This window comes from Eucalyptus grandis, chromosome 7 (assembly GCF_016545825.1).
Source record: "Eucalyptus grandis isolate ANBG69807.140 chromosome 7, ASM1654582v1, whole genome shotgun sequence".
In the NCBI taxonomy this organism is placed as follows: domain Eukaryota; kingdom Viridiplantae; phylum Streptophyta; class Magnoliopsida; order Myrtales; family Myrtaceae; genus Eucalyptus; species Eucalyptus grandis.
Genome location: NC_052618.1, coordinates 6,694,570 through 6,708,454, shown reverse-complemented (window position 1 = coordinate 6,708,454; position 13,885 = coordinate 6,694,570). Strand labels below are relative to the sequence as shown.

At 39.0% G+C, this 13,885-nt stretch overlaps 1 long non-coding RNA gene across 1 annotated transcript; it reads right to left on the bottom strand.

Annotated features, from left to right (window-relative positions):
* Positions 1–8,362: 8,362 nt before the first annotated feature.
* Positions 8,363–12,306, bottom strand: LOC120295570. Its single transcript, XR_005552946.1, has 2 exons — positions 11,645–12,306; positions 8,363–8,733 (listed from the first exon to the last, which is right to left on the bottom strand). It is a non-coding gene; the product is annotated as an uncharacterized LOC120295570 (long non-coding RNA).
* Between the last annotated feature and the right edge of the window lie 1,579 nt (positions 12,307–13,885).

The following is a 13,885-nucleotide window of genomic DNA, read 5'->3' as shown; positions in this document are numbered from 1 at the left end:
ATTTTTGCAGTTAAATAACCGATTAAAAGTTAAATTACAATTAAAAGTTATCCATGGTAGTCCCATTCGTACCACATAAGCCACCAACATTCACGTTAATAATATTTGGCCAAAATTGGCCTGTATCACTAAATTGACTCTAGGTCACAAAGCTTATGACCAAATTGGTATAAGTGCAATAAGTTTAACACTTTTCTAAAGCTTTTTCCTAAAGGTACATTGAGATGTTACATCTTCTTTTTGATAGTCAACGAAACAATAGTTATTGATGAACATGAGACACATGGCAAAGCCTTGTCAGGTTGCCTCTACCAAGCATAGAGGTGAGCAAGATGTAGACGTGGCGGGCATAGAAGTAAACACTATCCATTTTGTGCAATAAAATAGTTCAAAAATTCATAAATCTATTATACTTTTACCAATTTAGTCTTAAATGTTTTTAACTTTGTCAATTAAGTTCTAAATGATGGAAAATGCATATGCACTTAGTCAAATCATGCTGGCCTTATCCTACAAGGTATAACACTCGTATGTCAGACTACGCAAATGAAGTTTTTCTCAATGCTTCTTTGGATCCGCTACAAATTAAAGAATTTATCTTCCACGGCTTTTTTTATTTGATAAATTCTTAACGGTACGATGCACCTGCTAATGAAGGGTTTTACAAATGTATGGTGTCGACACTTGGCACCCAATGAGTTGGATTAGCCACAGTAAAAGGTTAATTTTCTTATGCTCTTTACTTTGTTTCTTTCATTCTTGTTTTCCTTTTTTTAATAGACATTCGACCTTTTCAAATCGATTTATATTTGCCAGAACAATGCCCTTTTGTGCTATAGCCGCTAGCCAAGTTTTCGTTATTTAGAGGAAATGACATGCGTTAATTCTTCAGTAGTTTTCTTACATGCACAATTTCAAGCATAAAGCTGACCTTTTCTTTTTAACTTTTCATCTCATTTAATTGTTTGGTGATCATTTTAGAAAGCTCCATATGATCAAGATTTGCGGGTGACGGATCAATCCTCGCGACCCAGAGAACTTAATACAAGATACAATAAAGGAAAAAAAAAAAACAAACTTGATATAATTGGAAACAGAGGAAAGAATGTTAGAAAAGTTTATGAAAGAATGTGTTGAGTTGATCATTATGACAAGATTTAGTGAGTATCCTAAAAACTTTAACATGAAAACCATACTTGCGTCAGAACATGAGTTTTCAATTTCAACCAGTTATATTGTATTGTTAGGGGACACGATTCTATAAGATTATTACTCTATATTCTGGCGAGGCTTCTCCACAATTGCCATGTGACGAGTACTCATCGGTCCCTGAATCTATTATTTAAATTTTGAGTGAACGCAATTGAATTCATGTCCAATCTATTTCGTACAACAACCAAAGAGGGAGCAAGAAAGAGTGAATGTTTGGCATGAAAAGAAACTCTGCAGACAAAAAGCCTACCCGCTCCACAGATAAAACCCTAAGTTGTCCTGTGATTCTAAGGTCTCGAGGCATCTTATAACGTGCCTTTTGGTTAGTATAGTTGGAGAGAGATACAAAGTTTAAGAGGTATTATCACCTTGGAAAGCGAGAATTCAAAGAAATTAGTTGCTACATTAAAAAAAAAAAATCAGAGGATAATTTAACTCTCTAAAATATCAAAATTCAGCCGCATAATCTATTACACAATTATAGAAAAATTACAAAAGGCACACACCAAATATTCATGCCAACATCTAAGTTTTAGCACCAACCATCATGCATTTCAAAAATAAAAAGGAAAGGCCTCAAAGATTAAATTATCATTCGACCATTGATAAAATAAAATAAAACAAAAACAAATGGTATCGCTTTCACATATAGAAATTAGAAATATTATAGCTTACGGATAGTGAAACCTAATTTTTTTCCAAAGTCTGTCTCACATAAAAAGAAAATCATTATGAATTTTTTTTTTTAAAAAAAAAGGGCGCATAAGACAAAGATGAATGGGCACGTGCTTGGCTTGAGTCTGAGTTAAACGACGCTCAGAGTCCGGCGTTTCCAAGGTAATGAGAGCGGTCCATCCTTGTTTAAGATTTATCTTAGTGTGGACACTATGTTGCATTACCGTTTGGATGAGCTTATGTCTCCCCAAAGTGCACATACATCAGCTCAAATTGGAATGTTTATGACTCATTTTTAGTCCGTAGCATTGTCCTCATATAATTCAAGTAACAGTGTTGGTCATAATACTGTTATATCACCTACCTGTCGTCTCGAATCCATGGTGGATTAGCCTATGCCTCATTAGGGTAATCGCGTCTTAGATGTCTGAATGCCCGTTGTCCAAGCTAACCGTTGTCCAAGCTATGCAATGCTCTTGGACAACGGGCATTCAAACTCTTTAAGCTTCTGCCCCGTTGAGCGGCGCCAAAATCCGCCGCTTGCCATGCCACATCCAGTGCTCTTCAGATCGCGATGTTCTCATGCACTTGAGCTTCGAATCCGTGTGCTCCATCAATGGACTCAAGTTTATTGAACCACTAAATTCTTTCAAACCTTCGACAACTTGGAGCCTTGGAGCTTTCAGTTTTCATTGAGCGTGAAAGTTCAGTACATTCTTCCATTACGCATGTGGAAGAGAAACCGAGAGCTTTGTTGTTGTTAGCATGAAAATCCGTTATGCTTGAGATTATACTAGTAACTTTCGATTCAATCATCTTGATGATCTTGTACTGATTGGGTTGCGATTCTCACTATCTTGTTGTTTCCTTGTGCCGTTTAATCGAATGCACATCAAGTGAAATGCCCAAGCAGATTAGTCCAGCTATGTTATTACCCTATTGTCTCCAAATTTGTGGCGGTCTTATATAGATTGCAACAGGGAGACTCATGTCAAATTGATAGATGACATAAGATATATGTAAAGATACTTGAAGGATCGGGTTAAATCTTAGTTATTATAAATAAAGTTACATGTGCATGGGACAAATCAATTAAGTTTGTCTTGGGTCTTTTCTAGAGACAATGTTATTTGGTATCAATCAAACAGTTTCGGCAATCAGTTACAAACGAATAGGTTTCTGTAAATCAGTTTTCCTTTTGTTCTAATGCTGATAAATCTCCTCTTATGAGATGCTATCCATTTATTTTGATAATGCCACTCTAGGAGTCTGTAGCTTCCTTTTATGATTGTCCCTTCTTCCAGCTTTAATTTTTCTTTCATGTTATCTTTTATGCTGTGTATCTTCTCCAGGTTCTGATCTTAAAAAGAGCAATTAGAGCAAATGGTGATACAATTGATATTGGATCGAGTGTTGGTAAGAACTTAGATTCTCCTGACCTTTTTAATTATTTTTGTCATTTTTTTGCTGTGTTATTGTTAGTTTTTCTGGGATGAGAATGAGTACTTGGATCTGCGTCTATGGTGGATGCAAGAGAAATTCTTAATCACTCTTGCCAAATAACGGTCTTTTGATGTGGTTAATTTTCACATGGGTGAAGACATAACTGAATTTTAATTTTTTCCTAAATCTTTTAGAAATGTAAATAAGATGTTACACCTGTGTGATTTCCTCATTCTAAAGTTCCGTTTTTTTCTTTCTTGTAAAGAGCTTCCTTGATATATACATCTGCTAGTCAAATGTTCAAACTCTCTTGGTGAGTGCTAAGTCTTGTTTTGATTGTGTAGAAAAAGAATATCAGCATACAACTCATGCTACAAATGCTTATGTGACACTTGGACTATTGACAAAGCAAGTTTTGCAAGGTACAAAGATTCTTTCTTCACAGCATGTGTCACTCGTTAGTTTTAGTGCATGTCATTAACATCTTATTCCCTTGTGTTCTAAATACTAGGGGTGTGCGTGGTTCCGGGTAGAACCGGAATCAGAACTGAATCGGAGGAGGGTCCGCTTCGATTCCCGGTTTTGAAGAGGCCGATTCTGGTTCTGGTTCCTTTTTGGGAACTGGAACCAGAACCGGCACTAGGAACCGGAACCGGTCCGGTTAGGGCTAAAAACCCCAAAATCAATTGAGTTAGGTTAGGGCTAAAGAAACCCCAAAAGAAAAATTCACTCACTTCTTCCACACGACACTTTTTTCACTCACAGTTCTCTCTCTTCGCCCGTCCGTTCTCCACCTCTACTCGATGCCACCGCTGCTCGCCCTTGACGCCACTGCCGTTGATCTTTGCTCGAGGGTTGAGGCCACCTCTGCTCGCCCTCGAGGGCACCGCGGCTGACCCCTGGCTCGCTGTTTGCCCTCGACGCCACCGTCGCTCGCCCTTGACGCCATCGCTCGCTGACCCCTACTTGAGGCCACCTCCTCTCGCCTTCGACGGCACCACCGCTGACCTCTGGCTCGCCGATTGGCCTCGACACCACCGTCGCTCGCCCTCGACACCACCATCACTTGCCCTTGACGCCACCGCTCGCTAACCCCTGCTCGAGGCCACCTCCTCTCGCCCTCGACAGCACTGTCGCTGACCTCTGGCTCGCCGATCTCCCTTGACGCCACCATCGCTCGCCCTCGATGCCATCGCTCGCTAACCCCTGCTCGAGGCCACCTCCTCTCGCCCTCAACAGCACCACTGCTGACCTCTGGCTCGCCGATCGCCCTCGACGCCACTGTTGCTTAGGACACCGTCGCTTGATTTTTGAGTAGGTGGAGATTTGCCCGTCTAGCAACATTATGCACTCGTTACTTTATCGATTTCACATTTGCACAGTGGAACACAAGCCAAAGTGACTGTCTTTTTATTTTTTTTTATTGTTTTTATAGTGGTTTAATTTCTCTTCTGAAGGTTCAGCAGAGGATCTCATCAAGCAAGATCTTCAAAATGTTGCTTAGGGTGTAGCTACTTTTGTTCTCCCGCTCTTCCTTCTAATCCTGATTTAACAGTTTATGAAGGAAATGAGTCCACTCATGAAGCATACCAGGATAAAAATGTGCAGCAAGAAGCGACACCGAGGTGATTGAGCTCTTTTGTGTTCATAAAGTGTTTGTATACATGAGGTTGCTTTATCCTTCAAGTGCATTCATTTTAATGATCATGTACATCTGACATTTTCATATAGGATGCTAATTCTACAGTGGCAGAGAGGATAAATTTCGGGTTTCTAGAATCAGATGGCATTGGTCGCTTGCAAGTGAGAGATTTGCTTCACTATGATACATGTTTGGTTTTCCTGGGACTCAGCTCTTAATTTGCTTGGATTTCCATTTTGCAGATAATTAAGAACGGTGATCTTGAAGAGTTGCGAGAATTAGGTTCTGGCACTTATGAGACTGTTTATCATGGAAAATGGAGGGGTACTGATGTAGCCATCAAAAGAATCAATATATTGATAGGTGCTTTTCTGGGAAGCCCTCAGAGTAAGAGCGAATGGTATGGATCTTCTTGCTTTTTGTTGTTTTTGATATTTAATAGTATTCTTTCTGAATCCTTGGCACTGTTGCTATGCTGAGACAGAGATATGATTTCTGTAATGAGGCAATCAACCTTGTTGACTTGCATCATCCAAATGTGGTGGCCTTTTACGGTGTTGTGCTTGATGGTCCTGGAGGTTCTGTGGCAATAGTAACAGAGTACATGGTTAATGGTTCTTTGTGAAACGCTTTGCAAAAAAGCGAAAGGTACGACTCTTCTCCAACAGTTTGTTTATTGCTTCTAAAATGCTATTTGCTGTTTGTGTTATATTTTCTTTGATGAATGACAAGTTTGTTTATTATTGCTACATTCATTTTCATTTTTTTTAACTAAAAATGAAAAAAGAAAAGAACCTGTTGGAACCTGGAATCGACCCCGGAACTTGTGACAGGGTAGGTTCCAGGTTCTCGGTTTTGACGAGTAGGTTTCAGGTTCCAAAAAATGAGGAACCTATACTCGAGGGTAAGTTCTAGGTTCTAAGTGGAATCTGTAAGGAATTGGGAACCTCTCACCCCTACTAAATACTAGTAAGTGAGGATTGCAATGGCCAGGATGCTCTTGTTTCTAGAATATCTGCATTTGGCATGCCTGATTTTATTAATGAGGTTCCCTTAGAGGCATACCCTTGAGGTTTATCTTTCAGGGATTTTTCACTTGTTGATTTTTCAATCTGTTTAATAGATTATGAATATCTTAGCATATTTCTTGTGAAATCAAAACTAGTAGTATTGTGCATCATGCACACATGTTTCAAAACTTGTAGCATGAAGAATTCTTCCTCTAGTTCTTGAGATTTATGTAACCTACGATTATTTTTTCTTACAGTTGACGCCTATTGAGATTGCTTATCCTTATTAAATTGTTTCTTTGCTTGAGATAATGTGAATGTGGTCACTTGGAGTAGTCACTTGTCCATTGTTGATAGCACTAAAATTTAAGTAGTTGTGTGACATAAGATTGGTGTTTTAATCTCATCTTCCTGCAATGGATATGTCTTGACATATCTCAGGAAGTGGAGCAGCCTATTTTGCAAATTCCATCAATGTGCCTCTATTGCTAAGCAAGTCAGTGGTTGGTTTACATGTTCCTTCAAGAGTTGATTCTATTATTGCTGATGTTGCTACACTAGCCTTCTTAATCCTTTTAACAATTTATTTATTTATTTTTTCAGCCCAGAACTATTTTAAATTGGAAACTCGAGAAATCCTACGTCGGACTCGTGTCTGGCGGAAAAAAAATGTGGTCCCCATTGGCTGTCGTTGCTTTTTACAAGAAATCCTGCATTGGACTCGCGCTACACGAGTCCACCCTGGAGAAGACTTGGTAAGGCGAGGGACCTCGTCGATTATAGTTGACAATTTTTGGCAAATTGGAGTTGTACCAATTTTGAAAACGCCAATCGATTTTCCTCTTTTGCTATTTTCTTAACTGAAGCTTGAATCCCATCTTCTTTTCTTTTGTACAATTCTTTCGTTTTCAATTTTTTTTCCTTTTTTTTATCTACCATCCTACCTATAATCATTTTAATCGTGGGCGTTGTCGAAACGGCAATGTGGTAAGCTTTAAAGAAGAAAGAGATAAATTTTGAAAAAATAAATTATAATAATTGAAAAGTTATCATTCTTGTTTCTCAGCTTTAAGCCAATCGTTCCCTTTCTTATGCTCATGAAAGAGGACTCTTGTTCTATCCTCGGTTGTTGCAACTTTCCGTTAAAGCTCGAGGTTTTTGTGCCATTTCATGGACTGGAGCGTTTTCATCAACTCATACCCCCATCACCATCTTCTTCAACTTGAGGATTCTGAATGTGGAGTGATTTACTCGTTCGTGGATTAAAAAACGTTGCAGTTGAGACAGTAAGTGCCAGCTAGAGGAAAAGTGCATGTCCCTGCCCGATCTGAGCATGGCAATACCCAAAGGAAACATAATCCTTGAATATGCGATGTGTGACTTGTTTACCTCGAAACATTCTCTTGGTACCTTGTTTCGGATAATCAACGAGAGCTAAATCGAATCGCTTGTACATTTTTTTTTTTTTTGGGAATAACAAATGTCCAAGCAATTTGATTCAGCTCTCATCGACTAATTCAAAACAAGGTACCGAGAGAATGTTTCGAGGTAAAGAAGTCACATCACATATCCGAGCATTATGTTTCCTTTGGGTATTCCGATGCTTAGATCGGCGGGGACAAGCGCTTTTCCTCTAGCCAACACTTACCGTCTCAGCTGCAACATTTTTTAATCCACGAACGAGGATATCACTCCAAATTCAGAATCCTCGAGCTGAAGAAGATGGTGATGGGGGTATGAGTTGACAACAACACTCGAGTCCATGAAATGGCGCAAAAACCTTGAGCTTTAATGGAAAGCTGCAACGACCGGGGATAGAACAAGAGTCCTCCTTCACAAGCATAAGAAAGGGGAACGATTGGCTTAAAGTCGAGAAACAAGAACAATAACTTTTCAATTATTATTATTTATTTTTTTCAAAATTTATCTCTTCTTCTTTAAAGCTTACCATGTTGCTGTTGTGGAAACGCCAACAATTAAAATGATTACGGTTAGATGGCAGATAAAAAGGACAAAAAATGAAAACGAAAAAGAATTGTACAAAAGAAAAGAGGATAGGATTCAAGGTTTTGTTAAGAAAATAGCAAAAAGAGGAAAACCAATTAGCATTTTCAAAATTGGTACAACTCCAATTTGCCGAAAATTATCAACTATAATCGATGAGGTCTTCTTCATCAAGTATATGATTGGCTAATTTATTTTAAAAATAGTTTAATATGAAACTTGGCTATTTCGATTTAGGCACTTTGGTAAGGTGAGGGACCAGTTCCTTGTTTCGTGAAATACCCAAGTTTCATGCCTTACCTTACTAGTGCCTAAATTGAAATTCCCAAGTTTCATGCCAAATGAGAATGTGTCTGATGGATAAAAAAGACTTTCCCAAACCGTGCTATTGCCTTCTATTAGAACAAAATTGCCAAAATCCAGCAATATCACACTTGTGCTATTACAAGTAGATAACATCTCGGCATTGACTAAATACGGAATCTGCTTTCTATCGGATATCACCAAGTTCCCATTATACCTGATGGAGAGTACAAAAGAAGAATCAAGAAGCGGGTAATCTCGATTTGCGACCCAGACTGGTTTCTTTTAAGGATCATCCCTGAACCAAATGCCCAGGTAGTAGTTGCTTGAGGAAGACCCACCAATCTTGAATATTCCTAGCTCAAACACTTCATTCGATAAGACTAAAGTATTGTTGTCCCTCAAGTTCTAACCACGCACGAGAATGTTTGTAGCCTTGGATAGCTGGAACAAATAGCTAAAGATCATGAGAAGAACATACGACTTGCTTAACTTCTTGGAGAGGGAAGACAAAGGAGTTGTGGCCATTGAAGTGGAAATGTTACCTTGATTGGTTGAAGATGTAAAGCAACCATCTCTTGACATAAAGGTCATATATTCATCAGGAAAAAAAAAACATAGAGTATTTCTCGAATGTTCTGTACAAATTCCACCTGATCATATAGCAAAGCTCTAATGGGTGTGACTAATAATGAGGATCTAATATAGACACGACAACACTATAACACTTCTAATATTTTTCAAACTTCTTTCACATTACCATAGGCATAGAACTAATAGCTATGTCCTCACTATTCCTCTATTTTATCAAATGAAATCGGATCTACCATACTCAATAGAGATATCTAAGGTGCACATGACAAAATTTCTAGAACAGAAATTGATTTCTAGCCAAAAGATTGATTTCTCAATTCCTATTTCAGAAATTGAGAAGTTAAAAATTTTAGCTTTTGATTTCTTCTTCAAATCTATTTTTGGAATAGAAATCTGTTCCAGAAAATGAAAAATCAAATTATGTTACTAAACGGATTTCTGTTCCAAACCTGTTCTAGGGAACAGAGAAACGGAGAAATAAAGAAGTAGAAATTTTATCATGCGCGCCCCTAATTCCCACATGGGTGTTTGAATTGCACACGTGAACTTTTTCTCTCCTCCGTTTTGCATCTCCATGCCCATATTTATACCCTCCAACCATGGCCTGAATGTTGATATGTTCTCTCTAGCTTACAATCTCTCTTTGCATTCCTAAATTCATCACAAAATTAAGCTATTGAAGCTTTTTCACATTTCGAGTTTTTGATTTCTTGCAGTTTTTTTTAATTTGCATTGTCGCTATCACAAAGAGGGGGAAGGGAGAGATGTTTAAAGAAAGGATCAGCAAGAAGAACCCTAAGAACCCTCAGCATTTGAAGTGCTTGAATCACATATTGACGTGGTGCTGGTCCGTCAAAGAGTATCAATTTCTATTGCAACGTCCTCAATTATGTTCCCATTCGAAGGCTCGGTTCCTTTGACTTCAACAACGCTTGGTGCGTATCATGCTAATGATGTGATAATAAGGCAATTACATCGTCTTTTGAAACAAGGGTTGAATGATAAGTTAAGAGCAAAGCTGCATTTTTCTTTGTAAAAATGTTATTGTCTTGACAAGATTTAGGATATGATTACTGATATTTTTCTCCTCCTTGTCATTATTATTTAAAAAAAAAAATTATTACCAAAAGTAGACTTTAGACCAGGTTCCCTTCTCAAGTCAAACTCAGAGCTCGACTCGAGTATGGCCCAAACATTTAAATCTATTGATTTTTAACTCGACTCAGTTTCCAGCCCACAACACCCTTACTTTAGTCTAGGACTATCAAATGGATGGACCGGATCGGGTTTGGGTCGAGTAAAAAATGGTCCGACCCATATTGACCCATTTAACTCATTTTGATCAATTTTCATGTAGTGTAAATTTGATGACCCATGTTTGACTTATACCTAACTTAACCCATATTATCGAAACACATTACTATTTAACTCAATTTATGTTAATCAAATTTCACCCATTTAATTCACTTTAAGCTCTTCACATATATGTTACTTGAATAAAAAATTCAAATCAAATTTAAAAAGTAAAGTAGAGAATAAAAAATTAGTAAATAAAATAAAAAATGTGAAAAACCTTTAAAGCATATTTCTTATAATATTTTTTTTTTTTTTTTAGTGGTATTGCTAAAACACTTTAATGCAATACAACGTAATGGACAATTTTTATAATTATTATAAAAATTATTTTTAAAATATATATTTTTTATTTTTTATTTTTAAATAATCTATTTTTAAATTTTCTTTATTTTATTTTTTAAAAAATAATTTTTTATTTTTTTCTTCTTTTATGTTTCCTTCTTCAACTAGCCACCGGCCACAACAATGATTAGCAGCGCGCAGCCAAGCTTGAGCCTTGCCAATCATCGACAATGCCTTGGCCTCGCCGGATTGGCGAGATTGAGCTTGCTTGTGTCGAGCTATCTCGAGCTTGCTTGACACTAGTGAGCTCTAGTCTTGCCAAATCGGCAAGGCTTGATCCTTACCGGTTGTTATTGAGGCCTCAACCTCACCCAGATCTAGTGAGCTTGAACCTTGTTAAATCTAGTGAGCTTGAGCCTTGCTTGGCCAATCGCTTGCTGTTGTCATGTCAGCCATCAACTAAGGAAGGAGGAAGAAAAATGAAAGAAAAGGAAAAATGAAATATAAAAACTAACTTTAATTTCAATTTTTACAAAAAAAAAGGGGGGGTAAGATAAAATGTGAGGCTTGGGTTAAAAATAGATTTTTAAATCCAATCCATTTAAGACCCATTTAACTAGTTTTTTCAAAATGTAAGTGGTCTATACATGACCGATTTAAATTATAAATGGGTCATATATAGGCTTAAGACCGATTTTGACACCTCTACTTCAACCCAAGTTATAACTACACCCGACTCCTTATTATAATCAGATTTTGATTTTTTTCACTTTCCTTTTCAATTTTCAGTTTTTTTATTTCTTTCTCTTCCCTGCATCTTCTTCTTCGGGACTTTCTGGAGAGCGTCTTCACCGAAAGACGTCTTCCCCTCCGAACGAAGTCCTTCTCTAGAAAACCATCAATGACGAGCTCGACGAAGACTCCACTACACAGATTCACACCGCAATCCTTATCAATCTGACGTCGATACCTGAAGTCGCTGACCGTCACTAAATATTCTCCCTCAGCCACTACTCCGGCCATGACCGAGCTATTCCGATAAAGAAATTTCCAGCTCGAAAGTTTCACAAAGAAGCATGGAAAACGCACAAAGGTATACTAAAACAGTGGAGAATGAACTGACTTGGCAGCATCAAGCCACGCCCATTGCCGGCGATGGAGGTTGAGAACATCAACTCCAAACATGTTGAGAACATCAACTCCAAGCCACGCCCATGGACAGCCCGCGCCGAAGATTTGCAAAAGCGTGGCATAAAACAAAGAGTAAAAACACAGAGTCAGATTTAGTTCCAACAATTAATGAAGTGGAAATGAATCAATCTTGAATTTAAACACATGCTGTAAGCTAGACCATTTTGCACAAAGATTCGCAGCAGTGCAAATATGCAAAAGTTTACCAACATGAGGTGCAGAAATCCCACCACAACACCAGTCTCGCCGCGAAGCAGACGACATAATTAACCACCCGCTCGCAGATGGACGGCATGAGTGCGCCGCCTAGGAGGCTAGTCCTATCTACAAATCAACTCAAAAAGCAATCTTCTGCCAAAATCGCAGCTAACGAAAGCGAAACATGCAGCATCTGCACATAAAACGACGCGATCGAGCATATTATAAACCTACAGTTATTTTCATTTCGAAGAAAAGCACTGCGATTCAACAGGCATCCTAGGCATACTCTAAAACCGCAACATTGTGCACATGAAGCAGCAGCAGCATCACCGCAAGCACAAGAACTAGCTCGATAAGCTTGACTGCCCTGGGGGGGAAAGATGAGAGAGAGAGAGAGAGAGAGAGAGAGAGAGAGAGAGAGAGAGAGAGAGAGAGAGAGAGAGAGGAGGGAGGGAGGGAGGGAGGGAGGGAGGGAGAGGGAGGGAGGGAGGGAGGGAGGGAGCATGATTCTGGTTATAACGCTTGGAGAAGTCCAGAGGTGGAGGTGACGGTGATCTTGGACCTGTCGCGAGAGGTGGTCACGGAGTCGCTGTGGGCGCCGGCCTTGCCGTCGACCTTGATGCGCTCCTGGAGGAACTTCTCGAGGGAGGCGATGTCTATGATCTTGTCCTCCACCCGCTTGGTGCAGTCGATCACGAACGTCGCCCCCTTCTTCTTCGCCGCCTTGGTGCCGCCACAGAGAGAGAGAGATCTCCTCTTCCGCCACCTCTAGAGAGAGAGAGAGAGAGAGAGAGGGAGGGAGGGAGAGGTGGCGGAGGATGTTGGCGGCCGAGGAGAGCGGAAGAGGATATATCTCGCACTGTCCCCAACTGAACAAAGAGGCCAAAATCTATTAAATCTTATCGTCACAATTGTTTTTGAACTACGTTCCCACGTGCCCCCTCCGCATTTTATTCGATGAAAAAACCAAATCCGTTAGTAATTTTGGGTTTCCTATAATACGAAATTCCCAAAACAAAAAGTTAGTTTTCATGTCGATTACTTCAAAATTTCAGAATTATTAGGTGGGTAATATCATTGACGTACTCAGCAAGTTCTATTTTTCAAGACGGCAAAACATGCATATCACCTACTTGTTGAAGTATTTAACTCTCAGTTTTTACGTTTCTTCAATAATGTAATAGTGGAGTCCTAATCAATAGGAAGTGGCTTGTTTTTAGGAGTTAGTTTCTGCACATGTTATGGTTAGTGGGGTATGTTAGTGGGTCTTTGTCATTGTTTTTCTGTAGCTATTTCTTGCAAAGTGGTTTGGATGTCCTGTGTTCTATTGAATATTGTGACGAATATTGTGACGAGAGTTACAGCAACAACTCTCTTGTGTGTCTTCTTCTTTGAGTCTATTTGATTAAATTTCAACACTAATTTCTCCTGGTGATAAACCGTGTCCAATTTAGGTCACCTAAAGCCTCACACAAAAATACCATAATGTCCAATTTCATTCTCCACCATAAATCAATGAAAATGGAAAACACGTAGAGAGCATTACCAAATAAAGGACATCACCTCATCCACACACAAGCTGCAACCATATAATTACGCCATAGCCTTTGGCCCGCAAAGAACCGAAGGTCCAAATGAAAGAAGAAGTGGACTATAACAATGCCCAAAGTGTCTAGTAATGCATAGCTATTACATTATTCAACCACCCACCGCCGGTGGTGAGGTTGGGAAAGTACGTCTTCGTTGTCGCTGTTCCGCTCACCAACCGGAAAATGCTGGTCCCGCTGGCGATGCGCAACTCCCGACAGAAGCAACAGATGTTGGGGAAATCATTCTTTAGTTGTGCTTTTCAATTAGTGACCGAATCCATTATTTTGCTGATCTTATTAAGTCATTGACTTTTCGGTTAGCGATTTGGAAATTAACACAAATGAAATCAATTTTTTAGCGGATATACATGGCATGTCTTTGC